Below are 21,898 nucleotides of genomic sequence, written 5' to 3' on the forward strand. Positions count from 1 at the left end.
CTCTCTCTTCCTGTCAAATAAATAAATAGCATCTTTATTTTTTTTAATCTTTTAAAAAAATGTTAGTTATTTATTTGACAGAGAGAGCAAGAAAGGGAACACAAGCAGGGAAGAGCTGGAGAAGGAGAAGCAAGTCCCCCACTGAGCAGGGAGCCCACCGCGGGGCTCAATCCCAGGACTCTGGGATCAGGACCTGAGCCAAAGGCAGGCACTTAACAACTGAGCCATCCAGATGCCCCTAAATAATGCCTTTTAAAAAATAAGAAAAATGGATAGGGACTGAGTATTCACATACAGAGTAACTAAAAGATATTGAATATTTTCCATTTTTTGGATAAAGTAGATGAGATTATCTGCACAAAATGGCTTTAGGTAGATGAGAGAATTCAGAAAAATGGGTCCCTACAAATCTCGTATTTTGTGAAGTCCTACTAAATGTACTGTTCATGCATATCATCTTGATTTTCTCATGAAAAGTAGACTTTCTTTACAAAATAATCTTGGAGAAGTATGTAGATATCAGCATATTTAATAAGTTGAGCCAGTTAATATACACTGGGAGATCCATTTTAAGATAAATGTTGCTTTTGTTACATAAATAATTACAATCAAATTCAGCTCTTATGAGTGAATCAGATTTATGTTCTCAGGGTTTATTTAAAGTGAACTACAACTGTATCATTTAAAATAAATGATAATTTTCTTTACATATCCAATAAACCTTAGGGAACATACTTAAATCTGCTATTTTAATGTTTTTCAAAGAAAGGATGTATTTTCTATGTATTGAATTTTCAAAGATTGATATTTTTATTCTTTTACAATAAAATTAGTACTAGATCTTTTATTGTTTTTTCTAGGGAAGCATGGCAGATTGTTTAACGAACAGGTTTTTAATAGAGGGGAATAATAGAAACATTGTACAGATAATATTTCCCTTAGTATGGCATGACATTAAAATAGACTGCCTCTTTTTCTTCTGAAGGCATAATTCTATTCAAAATACAAGCAATTCTACAGGGTATGTAGGAAATTTACAAATATATAGATAATATAATTTTACAGTTTTAAAAGCTATTCTGTTATGATTGTTGTAATTATATACTAATAACAATTTCTGGATCAATTTTTCTGCAGCATCTATCATAAAATGTGGTTTTCAGCTTTCCCAAGCAAGCAGACAGTAATGGCTTTCAAAGATTTAAATGTGCTGATGCAGGCTTCTTACTGAAGGTGATCTGGTGTATTTAGTATCCTTGACCTTCACAGAAGAGTAAAAATAATCCATTTTAAAATACAACCTATATAATTTGTTTTACATGATCATTTCCCCCAATACTGTATTTGGGCTCAGTTTCATTTATAAGACTTAGAAATAACAGAATCATTTTATCATCTAATATCCACCTACTAAAATAAATCCATTGTATCAGATTTTTCCCATATGACCTGTAGTTATAAAGTAGTAAGATGGATATTTTATCAGACTTTTTCTGGATGACTTTTCCATTACTCTATAATTATATCATAGGGGCACCTGGGTGGCTAAGTCAGTTGAGCATTCAACTATTGACTTTAGCTCAGGTCATGATCTCAGGGTCATGAGATTGAGGCTTGTGTCGGGCTCTGTGAGGCTGTGCTGAGGGTGGAGTCTGTTTGGGATTCTCTCTCTCCCTCTGCTCCTTGCCCCACTCTTTCTCTCTTTCTCTCTCTCTCCCTCTGATAATAATAAAAAACTAATATATAATCATATCATAGGTTCACAGTATGATTCTGGCCACAGTATTTCTAAATCTATGTATATCCAAAATAATTTTCCTAGAGGGATCAGCAAACATTTTCTGTAAAGACTAGAAAGTAAATCATATAGGCTTTGTGGGCTGGATGGTCTCTGCTGCAATGATTTCACTCTGCCCTTGTAGTATGAAAACTATCAGCCCTGTGGAAAGGAATGGACAAGACTATGAACATTGAAATTAGAATTGTATATAATTTTCACATGCCAAGAAATATTATTCTTGCTCTGATTTTTTCCCAACTGTTTAAAAATGGAAAAACCATTCTTATTTTATCGGCCATGCAAAAACCAGGCAGTGGGCTGGATTTGTCCAGGGGGCTGTAGTTTACTTAGTCTTATCATAGATCACACAATCAGCAAACCAGCTCTTAGAGCCCAGTCACAGCTCTAGAAAGATATACACATTTAAAACTGGAGAAGAGTACAGTATGAACTAGAGGAATATTGTGAACTTGGTCCCCACAGCAAGGGCTCTAAGAGGGAGAGCCTGAATTGTGACAGTTCAGAAAATTAAACGTAATCTACTTAAAAGTGGGGTGAAATGTTATGGATGCATTCTGGATACTCATTTTGAGGTCACTCTTTGGTGAGAGCCATCCCCTCTGCTCAGTATCCTTCCCCCTCACCCCTGTGCCCCCCAGTCTCCGGACTTACTGAAACATCAGCCATCTGTTTCAAGAGTGCACAGCGAAAAACAGCTAAGGGGAAAAGTGTGTTTCTCATTAATTTTACTAGGTGCAATAATTGTGTTAAATTCCTCAACCTTCAAGACTTCTCTCAATGCCACTATGAGACCATCCCTGTTTCTCTTCAACTCTTCTCTTATCCCAATGAATGAATTATCCACCCTCCTTTGTTTAAATTATTTAAAAGTTTTGGTTCTTATTAACAGATGTTAATTAGCAGTCTGCCATGCAAGAGAGTTAGGGGCTTCTTATTTTTAATCTTTTTAAAGTGATAGATTCTGAGGACATAGGGCCTTAGTATCCTCATTAATTTCTCCAGGAGAGGGTTTTATTTTTAATTGTTGTCACTTAAACATTTTATTTTTTTAACTGAATTAAACCTATAAAATGTGAAAATTTTCTAGGTTCTTAACTATTAGTATTGAAAATCAGTGCTTAGCTTTCTTTTCTTTATTTAAAAAGAACATTTCAGGGCTTCAGAGGGGAGGGGGTGGGGGATTGGGATAGGCCAGTGTTGGGTATTAAGGAGGGCACATATTGCATGGTGCATTGGGTGTTATATGCAAGTAATGAATCATGGAACATTGCATCAAGAACTGGGGATGTACTGTATGGTGACTAATATAACAAAATAAATATTATTGAAAAAATAAATAAAAATTATAAAAATAAATAAATAAATAGAACATCTCATTAAAAATAGTAATAATCAACATCATGAACCAAATAATCAATTTCAAGAATTTCATATTAAAGGGGCACCTGGTTGTCTCAGTTGAGTAAGCATCTTACTCTTGGCTTTGTCTTAGGTCATGATCTCAGTGTTGTGGGATCGAGCCCCATGTGGGGCTCTGCACTGGGTGTAGAGTCTGCTTGAGATTCTTTCTCTCCCTCCCCTTCTGTCCCTTCCTCTGCTGGTGAGCACTCTCTCTCTAAAACAAAATAATAATACAAATAAAAATTTCATATTAAGTATTTCTTCTTAGTGAACATTTCCATTTAATGCTTCGATATCTTCCTGGAGTACCATTTTATATACAGATACATTTTTTTCATATAGAATAATGTTATTGATACCTCCATATACAGCTACCTCTGTGTATCTTCACGTATAATTCTTTTTTTCAAAGATTTTATTTATTTATTTGACAGAGAGAGAGACAGCAAGAGAGGGAACACAAGCAGGGGGAGTGGGAGAGGGAGTGCTCAGCAGGAAGCCTGATGTGGAACTCCATCCCAGGACCCTGGGACTATGACCTGAGCCGAAGACAGACGCTTAACAACTGAGCCACCCAGGTGCCCTTCTTGTATAATTCTTAATAGTGAAGTTACTTTGACACTAAAGATCTAGGTCTTTTTTTTTTTTTAAGCACATGCTTTCATAATGATATTTCAACATAGCCTCTTATTCTAACAGTAGAAATAGGTCACATGTAGCAGCTCATGGGTTCCCCCAGCCCACATCTGGGTGCATGCACACCCATGCTCAAGTAGATAATATAGAGTACGTCTCTTTGCTTACATACAGGGGAGCCAAAGAAATTCCATAAATGATAATCATCATAATCACAGTGCTACATTTGTGGAATTCTTACTCTATGCCAGACATCATGTTAAGCACCCCAATTGCATTTTCTTATTTGGTGCTCACAACAATCTGGTTGACAAAACAAACCAAAACCAAAACAAAACACAAAAACTTGTGTTTTTGCTTCATTCTTCATTGTTACTAAGAATGAGTTTACTTGCAATATTTCCCTGCTCCTGCCTCACAGTGTATGTCCTAGCAGGAGGCTGGCTGGCTGTGAGTATTGGCATATAGGAAATGCACCAAATGAAGAAAGAGCTGAACCTAATGGAGCTATTGTTACAGCCTGAATATTGATTTAGGAAGAATGTGTGGTTCACAGATCCAGCCAAACAGATGTTCATGCTGTTGTACTGATACATTTCAACGTTAAGTACTCATGTACTGTGTCCATAGAAATAATTAGCCCACAGCAAAACTGGAGATATCAAAATATAGGTTACCTCTTCTCATATCATGCTAAAATGACATGAACAACTTCCCAGTATAAATACTGGGAAGTTGTTCATACTGTAGATGGACTTCTGAACTGTTCAGTATGGCCCCAAAACTAAAAATGAAAGCTCTCATTTCAGATGCTTGTTCAATGACCTGAAGCCCTTCTAAGCTCCTCATTCTCTTCCTTCTCTTGATATTCTTTAAATTTTATTTTTACTGTATTTTTATCTTATTTTTATTTATGTTTTTACTACTGAAGTACAGCCGACATGCAGTGTTACGTTAGTTTCAGGTGTACAACATGGTAAGTGTACCTCCCATCTGTCACCATACAGCATCATTACAATATTATTGACTGTATTCCCTATGCTGTACTTTTTATCACCATGTCTTACTTATTTTATAACCAGAAGCTTCTACCTGTTAATCCCCTTCATCTATTTCACTCACCCCCTACCTACTCCCCTTTGGTAACCACCAGTTTGTTCTCCGTATTTTTGAGCATGTTTCTGTTTTTGGTTTGTTTGTTCATTTGATTTGATTTTAGATTCCACATAGAAGTGAAATCATATGATATTTGTCTTTCTTTGTCTGACTTTTTCACTTAGCATAATACTCTCTAGGTCCATCCATGTTGCCACAATGGCAAGATTTCATTCTGTTTTATGGTAGAGTAATATCACATTGTGTGTGTGTGTATACATATACATATATATACACACACATACATTGTATGTACACATATACATGCATATATACATTGCATATATACACACATATATACAATGTGTATGTGTGTGTGTGTGTATATATACACATATATATATAAATTGTATATACACATACACGTACATGTATGCATTGTATATATACACACATACATATACGTGTGTGTGTGTGTATATATACATATACCCATATATATGTATATATATACACACACACACAATGTATACATATATACAGGGTGTGTGTGTGTGTGTGTATCACTTCTTCTTTATCTGTTCATCTGCAGAGGACACTTGGGTTGCTTCCATATCTTGCTTACTATAAATAAGGCTGCAATAAACACAGGGGTGCCTGTATATTTTCCAATTAGTGTTTTTATTTGCTGAGTATATACCCAGTAGTGGAATTACTGGACCATATAGTATGTTTATTTTGAATTATTTGAGGAACTTCCATACTATTTTCCAGAGTGGCTACATCAGTTTGCATTCCCACCAAAAGCACACCAAGAGATCCTTTTTCTCCATATCCTTGCCAAGATTTATTATTTCTTTTTTTTTTGGTAGGTCTTTTTATTTTGTTTTATTTATTTATATATATTTTTTGGTTTTGTGGGTTTTTTTTGTTTTGTTTCGTTATTTTTTTTTTTATTTCAGCCATTCTGACAAGTGTGAGGTGATACCTCATTGCAGCTTTGATTTGCATTTCTCTGATGATAAGTGATATTGAGCATCTTTTCACATGTCTGGTGGCCATCTGGGTGTCTTCTTTGGGAAAAAAATGTCTATTAAACTCCTCTGCCCATTTTTTAACCAAATTATTTGTATTTTTGGCGTTGGCTGTGTAAATTCCTTATACACTTTGGATATGAAACCCTATCAGATAGAGTATTTGCAAGTATCTTCTCCCATCAAGTAGGTCTTTTCCCCATTGTATATTCTTGCCTCCTTTATCATAGATTAATTGACCATATAATCATGGGTTTATTTCTGGACTCTGTGTTCTGCTCTGTTGATCTATGTGTCTCTTTTTGGACCAGGACCATACTGTTTTGGTTACTACAGCTCTGTGGTATATATTAAAATCTGGGATTGTGATACCTTCAGTTTTGTTCTTCTTTCTCACGATTGCTTTGGTCCTTTGGGGTCTTTTGTGGTTCCATACAAATATTATTTGTTCTAGTTCTGTGAAAAATGCCATTGTTGTCCCTGCTATTTTATTCTTCACTTTCTTTTTTACCTTAATTCTGTTTTATTATGAAAAGTAATGACAAGTTATATTGTATACTTCATTGTCTATCAGTGATATAGATTTATAATCTCTCGTTTTCTCACTTAGATGAAATCCAGTGAGTTTTAGCTACATGGACCTATGTCATTTTCCACATGTGTAGTAAGTGTAAAGTGTAGGTTTCACTTATCTTAATATGATTTATTTCTGAGTAAGATTGTTTCTAAAATGCAAACTTACTACTATGCAAAAGCAGGTCACATATAGGTTAGGTACTTAAGAAATTGCTTAATATGTCATCTTGAGGATCTAAAATTTTATTTGTGAGTTGTTCAGTGCCTACTATGACACTAGAAATAATTGTGTTAATACTCTTAGGCCATTCATGTTGTTTTTTTTTTAAGATTTTATTTATTTATTTGACAGAGATAGAGACAGCCAGCGAGAGAGGGAACACAAGCAGGGGGAGTGGGAGAGGAAGAAGCAGGCTCCCAGCGGAGGAGCCTGATGTGGGGCTCGATCCCATAATGCCAGGATCACGCCCCTGAGCCGAAGGCAGACGTTTAACCGCTGTGCCACCCAGGCGCCCCCATTCATGTTTTTAAACAAATACCTATGTTTCTAAAATTATAATGAAATTGAATTTGCAATAATGATTTATGAAAACCAACTAGATTTTCTCTTTTATGCTGAATTTGAAGAAATTATAGGTCTAAAAATGCAAAGAAATGATATACTTAAAATTTTCTAATTTTATTAATTAAAATGGGCATCCAAGAGACATTAAAATATATGTGAAGACTGTAAATGCAATAGAATGTAGGTTTCATGCATCCAAACACACCTTAAGATCACATAAACTTGTTACAAATCTAGATCTCTTGGGATCCATCGCTACAAGTTCTTGTAATTCTGCACAGGGCTCAGAACCTCTAATTACCTCCCCCCTTCATTCTTGTGTTCCATAAACGAGTGAAACCATATGATAATTGTCTTACTCTGCTTGACTTATTTCACTTAGCATAATCTCCTCCAGTCCCGTCCATGTTGCTGCAAATGTTGTATAATCGTTCTTTCTGATGGCTGAGTAATATTCCATTGTATATATGCACCACATCTTCTTTATCCAGTCATCTGTTGAAGGGAGTCTATGAGAGACTGTGGACTCTGGGAAACAAACTGAGGGCTTCAGAGGGGAGGGGGGTGGGGGATTGGGATAGGCCGGTGATGGGTATTAAGGAGGGCACATATTGCATGGTGCACTGGGTGTTATATGCAAATAATGAATCATGGAACATTGCATCAAGAACTGGGGATGTACTGTATGGTGACTAATATAACAAAATAAAAATTATATATAAAAAAAGAACCTCTAATTAAACAAGTGTTCTTGGCCAATCTATGCATCAGTGTTTTGAGTGGTGATCAGTGCTATAATTCCAGAACATTTACTTTGTATTAAAATTAATTAAAGGTATAAAAAATTAAACATAATAAAATTAATTAAAGGTACCTATTTTAAAAATCCAGATTTCTTTACACAGTCAAAAGTACTGTTTTGTAAACTGCAATGGTGTCCTTGAACATAGTATGTACTTTAATAAATATAGGTGATTCCAGTATTGGAAATCCATTCACCTGCTCTGAAAAATCAGGATCCATTTGGATCAAATTTATTCAAGTAATCCTAAACATAATAAATTTTAAGGCTTCCTCAAGAAGTCTATGATTTCACTCATTTAAAAGTTTGTCATTGATCCAGGACTATTTTCTTTATTATTGACCTAATTTTGCCTAAAAAAAAATTAAGGACAGTTGCTTTTTCTGTGTTCTTTCTATCCTTTCAAACTTTCTGTAGTTTCCGCAGCATTTTGTTTTTTTTTTTTTCACTTTTCTATTATAGTCTCTTTTCTATTATAATTCTCTTTTCTATTATAATTTCTTTAATTCAGGGTCAAATATTGGAAACCTGAACATTGATTTCACCCACAGACGTAGTTTTGGGATTTTTTTATTCTCTGTTTTTAAATTTTTTGCCTACTCACTGTTTGTGTTTAAACTGAACCAACTGTTAAAGTCCTTATGTGTGGATACACACACACACACACAGAGATTCTAGATTTATTTCCTCTCTTTAAAAATATGAGATAATTTGATAATGCGGAGCCTGCAGTTGTATAGCAATAATTTCTGAGTAGAAGCCACCTGCTTTAAACAGAGTGATATGTATAGTTTACCAACACTGCTACTGCTACTCCTTGTAATTTCTCTGACACTGAGACCGCATATCCATGGCCATTTCTCATTGGACATATTTTTTTTTTATTATTTCTGAGAAGCTTCTTTCTGTACTCACATTACTATAAAAAAATCATGGTCCATAAAATTGGACAGAAAAGGCTGCATATTTCAAGGATATGTGAGGGGGATCATTTTTTTATGAACATAACAATATTTTATGTGTTTATTTTATAGACCTGAAATGCTTCACCCGTTTTGTTATCTGTCGGCATCTGAGTTTGCAAGTTTTGGTTTATGTGTTTTCCCTCTCACGGGTAGGAAGGTCTGTGCAATTTTTATGCAGATGCAGATTATGCCTTGCTCGTCTCTGTGGACCAAGCCCCAAGCTAACTGTCAGGACTTGACTTAGAATAGATGCACATATGTGCTTCAGTGATTAATAGCATTGTTTTTTAAACTTTTTATCAATATTATAGATGGTGTAAGTCCAGTTTTGTTTTTTTTTTTAATTTTCATGGCCATATTTCCCAATCTGCTAGCTTGTCTTTTGAATGTTCTACTTCTTCTGATTCTTGCCCCGTTCCATAATTTCCACATCTTTCTCTTTAGTTAAAGGAACACATATTTAAAAGAACACGTATTTAAAAAAAAACCTGCCTCGGGCACCTGGGTGGCTCAGTTGGTTAAGCGCTTGCCTTCAGCTTAGGTCATGATTTCAAGATCATAAAATAAATAAAATCTTTTTTAAAAAAACCTGTCAAGCATACTCCCACATGGAACAACATATCAAGTACAGAAAAGTTCTCTTGTCTGCCAACAAAAATCACCACCTCTTATTTTCCACTTCACGTACTCAGTTCATATTACTGTTCCACTTACCTAGTGGGTGTTTATTCTCATTGACTTCATATTATCTAATCACTCACCTGGAGTGCTTATTCTTTGAGGGGATAACCACCTTCTAGTGTGCTTTTATCCATACCTTGAGCAGCCAATATGAATATTTAGGAAACTGTGTGAATGGATAAATACATGCCCAGCACTCAATTTAAAAACAAAAACAAAACATTAAAGTCCAAGCCCAAGTCAGCAGAAGCAAAAACAGTCACCATTTGCTGAGTACCTATTATATGCTCAGCATTAGACTAGGGCAATTCTGCACAATTTCTCATTGGTCAACACGGTGATTTCTTCACTGAAGAGCAGACACAGTTTTAGGAAGGGGTAGGAGTAGTCAGCGCCCTGAAAGGAATGGCAGACACTGATCCCAGAGCTCCTTCCTGCCCTTGTGCTCTGCAGTGAGACGTTGCCTCCTGGTGGCAGCTTCCGGGGACGAGGGTGCAGGAAGTCAGGAGGGCACAGAAGCTGAGGAATGAGAAGGGCACCCTGACAAGATCTTCATTTGAGTGACAGGACACCTACGTCATCAGCGCTTATTTTGTTTGAAGCTTTAGTATTTGGGTCCAATAATGCAAGTAAAATTGTCATATAAAATCATTGTTTTGTGATTCTTTTAATCATGGAAATTAGTCTAATTTAAGTGGTTTAAAACTTCCAAAAGGATAAAGTTCTGACTTCCCACACCCTTAAAATTTAAGGCATTTAAATTCCTTTGAAGAGCAATATTGCCTTAATACAAACACCTTAAAGATGAATGAAACTTTCAACATTTCCAATAGTCTTTCATCTATTTAGAAACTTTCTTAGAAGAATGCTTCCTGCTACTGGCAGGAAGTTGAGAAATCCTTCAATGATCCAAAGATGGTAAAACTCAAAATTCCTTCTGACCTCACAGCCCCTCTGGGCTAGTGATGGCTCCAGATTTGTCTTGCTGGAATTATTGTATTTGGGAAATTTCAAGAGCCATTTCCTGTTAAACTAACATACAGTTATAATAATATGCACATAACTATAATATGCGTGCATACGTGTGTGTTTATGTGCATGTCTGTGTGTGTATTGCTTTATATTTCTTAATTCCCTTGATAATGGCCTTTTATGCACTTTGTCTTTATACATCAGACTTTATTAAGAAACAATTGCCTTTATTGAGAAAAAATAAGTAAATAAGCTGATAACTCTTTGTTAACATGTTGGTGGGAAATAGTTTTGGAATTGGAAATGGCCTTGGATCTCCTTCTCTTCCCCCATTATGGGGCTCATCTATGCAGTACTCATGGGAGGTCACCCAAGGTCGAGGAACTCACAAACTCACTTATAACTCTAGACTGTTTATTTTGTTATTGTTATTTTTTGCAGGATAGTTTCCAATAATCAGTCAAGGCATCTCCTCTTCTGTCTTTTTGGGTAGATGATTAGAATAAAACTGCTGCTGACCTCCTCTCTTTGTAATCCTAGTGAAACTCTATTAATCTACTGAAATATCAAAATTATCAAAAATGGGCTTAGATGTCTTCTCAGATTATTCTAGAAAGCTTTATGCACACAGACTCTTGGCTGCACTACTACACATTTCTCCCAGCTAGTTACATGCATGTGTATATGTGTGTGTGTGAGAGAGACAGACAGACAGAGACACAGAGAGGGAGAGAACGAGGCTGGAGCATGATAACCCATCCTGAAATTGTGATGTTGCTTGCTACTCAGTTACTTAAGCCACAGAGTGATTCACATTTGCTATGAAATCACTGTTATCCCACAAGAATAGACTCCCCAGAACAACTGTCTTTGTTTTTCCTAGTTCACACTCTGCACATATTTTAAACTTTGCCTATAGGGCATGATAAACTATCTCCTCCTTCTTAAGCTGAACGTGCCTTAGAGACACAGCAATGCTGTGTTTACCTGAAACAAACAATACAAAATATAAATATCGTTTCCAGACCTAAATCAGTATTTTATCTAATCATCTCTCTTTCCTTAGTTTTGCCCAATGTTATGACTGCTTTAAATTAAAATAGAATATTATGCTGTGTTTCTTGCATGTTTTAAGTGTAATTAAATGAAAACATACACTCTTTTCTTTCTAAGAGGTGTATTTTTCATGCAAATGAGAAACATATCAGAAGCTAAAAAAGATTTAAATAGATTCATTTGATTTTTAAGGTACCTCCTGCCATTTTAAAGGAAGCAAATAAGAGTAAGAAAATAAATATTATCTTCAGGTGACTTTTTTTAGTAGCTAAGTGCAATTACATCCTTAACACAGAAATCTGATTAACTTGGCATAGAATAAGTACTCTAGTTAAAGAATCAATGACTATATCTTCCTCATTGACTTATTTATTTGCATGGCCAGCATTATTCTAGGTGTTAGGGATTGGACAGTGAATCACACAAAATCTCCTGCCCTCTTTGGCTTACAAAGGGCTGGGGTTTCATTTAGTATTATGCAATATGTTCATCCATTCATGCTCTTGCCTTCGAGGCCCAGAAAATTAATGTTATAAAGAAGTATTTAAAAAAGTAAATATCGAGGGGGTGCCTGGGTGGCTCAGTTGGTTAAGTGTCTGCCTTCGGCTCAGGCCATGATCTCAGCGTCCTTGGATCAAGCCCTGCCTCCGGTTCACTGCTTGGTGGGCAGCCTGCTTCTCCCTCTCCCTCTGCTGTTCTCCCTGCTTGTGCTCTCTCTCTCTGTCAAATACATAAAATCTTTAAAAAAATTAATAAATATCGAGATGGACATAACAGAGTAAATCTAATACTAATAAGAAACTTGCTTGGAACTCGGTAGAGTGTATTCAAATTGGCTTTTATGTTGCATAAATTAACACTTTATATCTCATAACAATACAACTTTGGCCCAAAGTTAGTTAGGTCACATAAGACACAGAATTAGTGTATTTCCACAATAAGTTTTATTTACCTCATAGAAGTAAGCCAGAGGCAAAATTCTTCTCTCATCATTTAGAACATGAAAAGGAACCATAAATTATATATTTGGATTTTTGTTTTCCAAATGTTTAAATTATGACGTTCTCTAAATATTGTTGTTTACTTTGTAGGATGTATCTGTAAGAAAGTTTCATTTGTTCTCCGAACCAGCTTGATCTAAAATTATTCTAAGTAACAGAAATTAGTCATTTAATGGAAGAGCAATTATTAGAAGTTTAACAATTATTAGAAGTTTCTTCATGCAAAGAAAAGAGTAGATTTTCTGTTGGTAATAGTTTTGTGCTAGTGAATAGCTGAATTAAAGTATTATTCCATGCCACTCTTTGTAATACTACATTATTTTAATAAGTATATTTTTATAAAGCTTTAGAAATATGTCTCCTATTTCATTATGTATAGAAGGTCCTCACAGGAGAGGCATTTTTGGGTAAACTTAGGATTTCTGATTTCTTTACATTTGTTCATTTTATTTCATTTTTGCCTCTTCTGTTTTTGGGATTATGTACTTCTCCACCTCACACTCTTCTAAAGCCACTAGAGCCATTGTACAGAAATAGCCAAAGCATTTTTAAGACCGTATACCTGAAGAAAAGAAATTTAATAAAGGAAAATGGAATCATTTGCATTGATTTTAGGTTTTGTGTGTGTCTTTGCTGTTGGTTAAATGCTTTGATGAAAAGAATGCTATAGAAGAGGGATAATTAAGGGGGCATACCAGTCATATAATTTATTCTTTAGTCATTTTTTTCTTATAATTTTTCCTCTTCCTATTGGAGAAAGTTTTAAGAGTATGTATGTGGCCACACTAGGGAGGCTGCTGGCAAATGCCAGACGTTCAGTTGCTGATTTACTAGGCTTCTCACCACCTGTGCTGAGCATAGTAGGGACTGCCCACAGGTGCTGGAGCATGCAGAGTCATTACGGCTTGACTCTGCTGCTCTCCTACCATTGTCTCCGCCCTCCAGATGCCCGGCTGCCTCCTGTGTTCTCTCAATGTGTGGAAGGCCTAGACTCTGCTCCCATCAACATGTCATTCCTCGTCTAGGGTGTTGTGGTCTGAGCTTAGAGAGTCAGCTGCTGATTTCATTAATCAGGCAAAATAATTCTCCCAGGATATGAATAAGCTTAAATGTCTAATGGGAATTTTTATTTTAAAGGGGGCTTTAAAGGTACTAACAGAACCTAATGGAATCAGAGGAGATGCTTTTGAGGATAAGTGCTTCCTTGTCCTTTGTTACTCTTTCAGCCACTCTCTTCCCTTCCATTTTATCTAGAAGTTTAAAAAAAAAAAGCATAAAAACATCAATATTCCTGATATAAAGTATCATCACATTCTTGCTAATGTTTGCAAAGGGAACCCACAGTGGTTCAACACACATGGAGAATGGAAGTTAGCACAGAGAATTACAAACATTCACAATGAGGATCAAACAAAACAGATGAACATATAGGAAGGGAAACAGAGAGGGAAACAAACCGTTAGAGACTCTTTTTCTTAAAGATTTTATTTGTTTGTTTATTTCTTTAGAGCATGAGCGGGGTGGGGGTTGGGGGAGGGAGGAAAGAGAAGGAGAGAGAGAATCTCCAACCGACTCAGCGCCGAGCACAGAGCCTGACATGGGGCTCAATCTCACGACTCTGAGATCATGACCTGAGCCAAAATTAAGAGTCTGATGCTTAACTGACTGACCCACTCAGGTGCCCCAAGGGACACTTAACTATAGAGAACATACTGGGGGTTGATGGAGGGAGGTGGATGGGGGATGGGCATTAAGAAGGGCACCTGTTGGGATGAGCATGTAAGTGATGAATCCCTGAATTCTGTTCCCGAAACCAATTTTACCATATATGTTAAAGAACTAGAATTTAAATAGAAACTTGAAATGAAAAGACAAAAATCAACAAAATGGGGATCACGAATATTCAAACGCAGATTTTCACCTCTTCAGCTGTAAGAAAGAATACAATATTGTGTTGCTTTCCTTTCAGTTTTTGTGCGCTGCCCTCCATATGGGTTGCCTGTGTCTTCTATCTGTGGTTATTTACCCTATTTAGATATTTGGATAAAATTATATTTACAGAGATCTACAGAAGTCTTGCACCTGTGTTGTTCCATCCTAGAGTAACGCTGCTATTTAAAGACCGCAAACAGCAGTGACAGGAAATTGAAACAAAATGAAAAGAGAAACAAACAGAAAGTCAGGTCCCTTACAGGTACCTCTCCAGTACTACAATGCCTTGTCCACAAACATGACTTTCCACTTTGCTGTCACTGACTGGTTCTCTTCAGTCCATCTCCCCTTCAGGAATCTCCTGCCCCCCCAACCCCCCACCCCAAGCCCCAGGGCCCTTCGTTCTCCTCTTACTCCCCTTTTCACATCATCTTTCTTATTAAGAGGCCCAAAAGGGGCGCCTGAGTGACTCAGTCCCTTGAGCCACCCACTCTTGATTTCAGCTCAGGTCATGATCTCAGGGTCGTGGGATCGAACCCCATGTTGGGCTCAACGCTCACAGGGGGGAGGCTGCTGGAAATCGTCTCTCTCTTACCTCTGCCCCTCCTGCTCATTCTCTAAATAAATAAATTAAAATCTTTATTAAAAAAAAAAAAAGCCCAGAAGAACCAGTGTAGCAAAACATAACTCTGTTCAGAGGGCAAAACAGTGGATAGATTGAGTCGGCTCCTGGGAATGTTTTCCCGAGAGCAGGCAAGGAAAGCCTGGGAGTGCTCTCAGCCACAGGGGCTAAAACTGAGGGTAAGGCAGGTATACAGTTAGCAGTATAGGCTTTGGAATCAGTACAGACCTGGGTTTGAATCATACTCTGCAAGATACTAGCTTTGTGACCTGGCAAAAGTTCATTAGCCTCTTGAATTTTTTTTTTTTTTTTTTTTTCTCAATTGCAAAATGGCTACCCTGTACCTCTGTCATGGGATTAGTATACAGACACATAGGAGATCATGTCAGTAAATTGTTTACACAGTTCTTGTACTAAACACTCAGTATAGAACATATTTTTGAGATGCCAAGTGCATCTCAAATGCACTTGGATGCAAAAATAAATATTTTTTTATTTTAAAAATTTTATTTCATTTTTTATTGAAGTACAGTTCACACACAATGTTACATTAATTTCAGGTGTACAACTTAGTGATTCAACAACCCTATATGTTATGCATTGCTCACCATGAACGTAGCTATCATCTGATACCATACAAGGCTACGACAATACCACTGACCATACACCCAGGCTATACGTTTCATCCCCATGACTCATTCATTCCATAATAGGGAGCCTGTATCTCCCATTCCTCTTTGCCCATTTTGCCCATTCCTCCACTCTCTTTCCCTCTGGAAACTACCAATTTGTCTCTGTTTCTATGGGTTTATTTCTGTTTTCTTATTTGTCTGCTCGCTTGTTTTCTTTTTAGGTTCCACGTGTAAGTGAAATCATATAGTATTTGTCTTTCTTTGTTTGACTTATACTTAGCATATTACCCTCTAGGTCCATCCATGTTGGGACAGATAGAAAATTTTATTTATTTATTTGACAGAGAGAGAGGCAGTGAGAGAGGCAACACAAGCAGGGGGAGTGGGGGGGAGAAGCAGGCTTCCTGCTGAGCAGAGAGCCCGATGCGGGGCTTGATCCCAGAACCCTGATGCCTGAAGGCAGATGCTTAACGACTGAGCTACCCAGGCCCCCCTTTTTTTATTATTACTATACATTAGGCACCATATGGTCATTAGTTTTTGATGTAGTGTTCCATGATTCATTGTTTGCGTATAACACCCAGTGCACCATGCAATACGTGCCCTCCTCACTACCCATCACCGGTCTATCCCATTCCCCCATGCCCCTCCGCTCTGAGGCCCTCAGTTTGTTTCTCAGAGTCCATAGTCTCTCATGGTTCATGAGATGCCAAGTGTTTTGAACACAACTTCAAGAATTAAATTCAGAGGACAAACACAAAGCCAGCAGTTTTTAAGGGCTAGCATTGCTGGAGCGATTCTTTGAGAGAATCAGGATCTGCTCCAAGAGTCTCTTCAACTTCTCAGACTGTGATCTGACCAAGCTTTATACAGGTTCCCTAGAAGGAGGAGGGGTTGCCCCGAAGGTTATGGGGATACCAAAACTGACGGTATAGGATAAGCATAAAGGCAATACAGAAATAATTTCCTGCAGTGATTTTATCCCTGACACACCCTCAGTATCACTGATGGAACGATCAATAAGTGCAAATGAAAATAAACATTTTAAAACAACATTTAAAGAAATTTCTTTAATGACAGAAGTATATGAAAATAATAGAACTCCCTAAGAAGTGTTAAACCAAATTTGACTGTGTAATAAATTATAAATAGCTCTGTCTTTACGCATATTTTGTCTAGGGAGCAAATAGAGTTATTTACTTTCTATAAATATTCAGTATTCTTCCAAGGGTCTTCCCTACAAAAGTGTTAAAGTAATTGGGGGGGGGGTGTTAAGAAAGCACATTGCTTTATAGCCGCGTGTATAACTATGTGATTTATATAATAAACACAACCACACTAGCAGTATATTTTCTGGATGTTAATAGGCTGAAATTTCTTTTAGTGGTAGCATTAATCAGTCAAGGATGGGTTATTTTATGGCCTTTAATGGCCTTTGTTGATAGATGGAGATTTTGTTTACAGATTATTCTTCATTGAACCGCCATACATTGCAAGCTATGTTTCTTAAGTGATGTTCTCAAAATACAAATTGCACTGTTGAGAATCTGTTCTCAGCTAAATTAAATTAGATAAATGCATTCTTTATGAAGCATAGGTAATGGAACAGTGTGCTAAAAATGCCTTTTCCTGAGACATTAGTGTAGAATGTCTTGAACATACAGTTTTTCCTTAAGAAATCTCTCTCTGCTTGTGGGCAAGTTATGAGCCTACTTGGTGTTGTTCCAGAGTAATTTATGTAGAATACATAACATTTGAGGTTTACTTCATGATGTCTGACTATTATAATGGATATCTGCCTTCAGGTCACACATTACCAACAATTCTCATTCTTTTAAAAATGAACAAAAGCAAAAGTGCCAATTTATATTTTCCAATGTTTTAATAATGTTGAAATACTGAGAGTGCACTGGCAAGAGTTTTAATAATTGTCACAGTCAATGTTTTGTTTCACAGAGAATAATTGTTTATTGTACCTCTGAGGGCAGCATTATTCACATGCTTGTAATACATTATTATTGTTCGTCTTGGTTCTAATAATATTTTGCTCACGTAAGCCTTGAGGATTGAGTACAAAATCTCAAGGTTTGGGTATGATTATATTACTTCAAAATACATTTTTATTTCCCACATATTGACTTTTAAAATCTCTACCTAGAGATTTAATGTGGGTTTTTGTCATTGCTGTGATTGAAATCCAAAGCAGTAGAAATAAACGGCTGAGCCATGCCAAATGGGTCATCCCTTCATTTAATTCAACATGGAAGTTGGATTTTTAAGAGAATTTAAATACGTGGCTTTCCAATCTGACTAGATGACATCATTTAATCCAAGGCCTCTCCTCTCATTTTGAGTGAAGTTGTGCATAGAGAGCCCCTCCTTGGCTAGAACTCCGCTTGTCCCAAGTCTTTTTAGCTTAATCACATTTACATTATTTGACAAAAAAAAAAAAATTCCAGTTAAATTTTTTATTTTGAAAATTCCAGTCATTTTGCAAGTCTTACAGAAACCAAAATGGCGTGAGCATAGACTTTCCCAGGAGACACGTGCAGGGCAGGAGTGGATGGTTAGCAGTGTCTGGCCTCCGTGGCCAGACACCTCACTGGCCGTTGGCCCAATCATATAAACTTTTTAAAGTTATTATTGATTTATTGAGATTATCTCAAATTCTAATATATATATATATATTTATATCTAATATATACTGGATATAAATTTATATCTAATATATATTTAATATATACACATTATATATACATCTTTTATATATTTAATATATATGCATTATATATTTTATATATATAAATAAGATATATATATATAGAGAGAGAGAGAGAAAGAGAGATGAAATAAATGTGAAAATCTCCAGTACTCTCTAGTCTATCACATTTCCTTACTGAATGAAGTGCTTTTATGCTAAAGCAATTCTAACACTAAAGATCAGGGTTATTTTTAGTCTGAAGCTGAAACTAGAATAAATGTTGCATATCACAAGTTGGCAAAATGTCCAAAAAATAAACATATGCTAGAATTTGAGGGGTCCCCAAGAACAGGGACCTGTGGTTCATGAATGCCTTCTCACTCTTAAGGTTTTCACTCTTGCCTTTTCCATATTTAATAAGTTCACACACCAGCACATATTTGGTGGGGGCAGGAAGTCAGGGGGAATTGGGAAATTTGCCCCAGGATCCTCAACCAAGAAAATCATTAAATTTAGATAAACCAGGTAGTTACATCCCATCCATGGTATATTACATGCCGTACGCATAAAATCTGTAATTAAATCTTGTACTTATTTTATGACTAGATCAATTCTATCGCATCATATTTTTGTTCTGATGTATATAAAAAAGTGTTAATTTATTAAATGAAAACATTTAAAGCAAGTCCTTTTCACAAACACCTTTCAACATCATTTTCATTTTTTAAAATTGCACTAAATCTTAAAAATATAAATAGTCCAAGAGGGAGAAAAACCATATGAGACTCTTGACTCCGGGAAACAAACTGAGGGCTGCTAGAGGGGAGGGGGTGGGCGGATGGGGTAACTGGGCGATGGGCATGAAGAGGGCACGTGATGTGATGAGAACTGGGTGTGATATGCAACTAATGAATCGTNTGTTGAGAATCTGTTCTCAGCTAAATTAAATTAGATAAATGCATTCTTTATGAAGCATAGGTAATGGAACAGTGTGCTAAAAATGCCTTTTCCTGAGACATTAGTGTAGAATGTCTTGAACATACAGTTTTTCCTTAAGAAATCTCTCTCTGCTTGTGGGCAAGTTATGAGCCTACTTGGTGTTGTTCCAGAGTAATTTATGTAGAATACATAACATTTGAGGTTTACTTCATGATGTCTGACTATTATAATGGATATCTGCCTTCAGGTCACACATTACCAACAATTCTCATTCTTTTAAAAATGAACAAAAGCAAAAGTGCCAATTTATATTTTCCAATGTTTTAATAATGTTGAAATACTGAGAGTGCACTGGCAAGAGTTTTAATAATTGTCACAGTCAATGTTTTGTTTCACAGAGAATAATTGTTTATTGTACCTCTGAGGGCAGCATTATTCACATGCTTGTAATACATTATTATTGTTCGTCTTGGTTCTAATAATATTTTGCTCACGTAAGCCTTGAGGATTGAGTACAAAATCTCAAGGTTTGGGTATGATTATATTACTTCAAAATACATTTTTATTTCCCACATATTGACTTTTAAAATCTCTACCTAGAGATTTAATGTGGGTTTTTGTCATTGCTGTGATTGAAATCCAAAGCAGTAGAAATAAACGGCTGAGCCATGCCAAATGGGTCATCCCTTCATTTAATTCAACATGGAAGTTGGATTTTTAAGAGAATTTAAATACGTGGCTTTCCAATCTGACTAGATGACATCATTTAATCCAAGGCCTCTCCTCTCATTTTGAGTGAAGTTGTGCATAGAGAGCCCCTCCTTGGCTAGAACTCCGCTTGTCCCAAGTCTTTTTAGCTTAATCACATTTACATTATTTGAAAAAAAAAAAAAAAAATTCCAGTTAAATTTTTTATTTTGAAAATTCCAGTCATTTTGCAAGTCTTACAGAAACCAAAATGGCGTGAGCATAGACTTTCCCAGGAGACACGTGCAGGGCAGGAGTGGATGGTTAGCAGTGTCTGGCCTCCGTGGCCAGACACCTCACTGGCCGTTGGCCCAATCATATAAACTTTTTAAAGTTATTATTGATTTATTGAGATTATCTCAAATTCTAATATATATATATATTTATATCTAATATATACTGGATATAAATTTATATCTAATATATATTTAATATATACACATTATATATACATCTTTTATATATTTAATATATATGCATTATATATTTTATATATATAAATAAGATATATATATAGAGAGAGAGAGAGAGAAAGAGAGATGAAATAAATGTGAAAATCTCCAGTACTCTCTAGTCTATCACATTTCCTTACTGAATGAAGTGCTTTTATGCTAAAGCAATTCTAACACTAAAGATCAGGGTTATTTTTAGTCTGAAGCTGAAACTAGAATAAATGTTGCATATCACAAGTTGGCAAAATGTCCAAAAAATAAACATATGCTAGAATTTGAGGGGTCCCCAAGAACAGGGACCTGTGGTTCATGAATGCCTTCTCACTCTTAAGGTTTTCACTCTTGCCTTTTCCATATTTAATAAGTTCACACACCAGCACATATTTGGTGGGGGCAGGAAGTCAGGGGGAATTGGGAAATTTGCCCCAGGATCCTCAACCAAGAAAATCATTAAATTTAGATAAACCAGGTAGTTACATCCCATCCATGGTATATTACATGCCGTACGCATAAAATCTGTAATTAAATCTTGTACTTATTTTATGACTAGATCAATTCTATCGCATCATATTTTTGTTCTGATGTATATAAAAAAGTGTTAATTTATTAAATGAAAACATTTAAAGCAAGTCCTTTTCACAAACACCTTTCAACATCATTTTCATTTTTTAAAATTGCACTAAATCTTAAAAATATAAATAGTCCAAGAGGGAGAAAAACCATATGAGACTCTTGACTCCGGGAAACAAACTGAGGGCTGCTAGAGGGGAGGGGGTGGGCGGATGGGGTAACTGGGCGATGGGCATGAAGAGGGCACGTGATGTGATGAGAACTGGGTGTGATATGCAACTAATGAATCGTTGAACACTACATCAAAAACTAATGATGTACTATATGTTGGATAATTGAATTTAAATTAATAACATAAAAAAATATATAATTAAGCTGAACAACTGAAAGACCCTAAACCAACTTAGTAAACATCTGCCTCTTACACTGCTATAATCTCTCTCTTTTTTTGTTGTTTAATTCACTGTCTTTTCCTGGGTCTGCAACCACCTGCTCTTTGGCCTTCGGGTAAGGACACCCAGGAACTGTGAAATAAGAGCTTCAGACCAGTCAGACTCAGTAACAGAAAACAGAGCTTGTTAAGGTTCTTCTCACATATCCTTCCTGTCATCCTTCCCTTAGACAGTCTGCTGTACTCTTGGTTTCTGATGTGACTTGGCATTAAGTTCCAACCAGCCTTTGAACAATCTGTTGGTTTTCCCTGCCTTGGGAATAGGAG

The 21,898-nt window shown here is 36.2% G+C and overlaps 1 protein-coding gene across 1 annotated transcript in view; it reads left to right on the forward strand.

Moving 5' to 3' along the window:
- PCDH15 (protocadherin related 15) overlaps positions 1-21,898 on the forward strand; it is a 1,685,023-nt gene that overhangs the window by 939,270 nt on the left and 723,855 nt on the right. The gene's annotated exons all lie outside the window — the stretch shown is intronic.

The sequence above is a fragment of the Ailuropoda melanoleuca genome, chromosome 6 (genome assembly GCF_002007445.2).
Source record: "Ailuropoda melanoleuca isolate Jingjing chromosome 6, ASM200744v2, whole genome shotgun sequence".
Classification (NCBI taxonomy): Eukaryota; Metazoa; Chordata; class Mammalia; order Carnivora; family Ursidae; genus Ailuropoda; species Ailuropoda melanoleuca.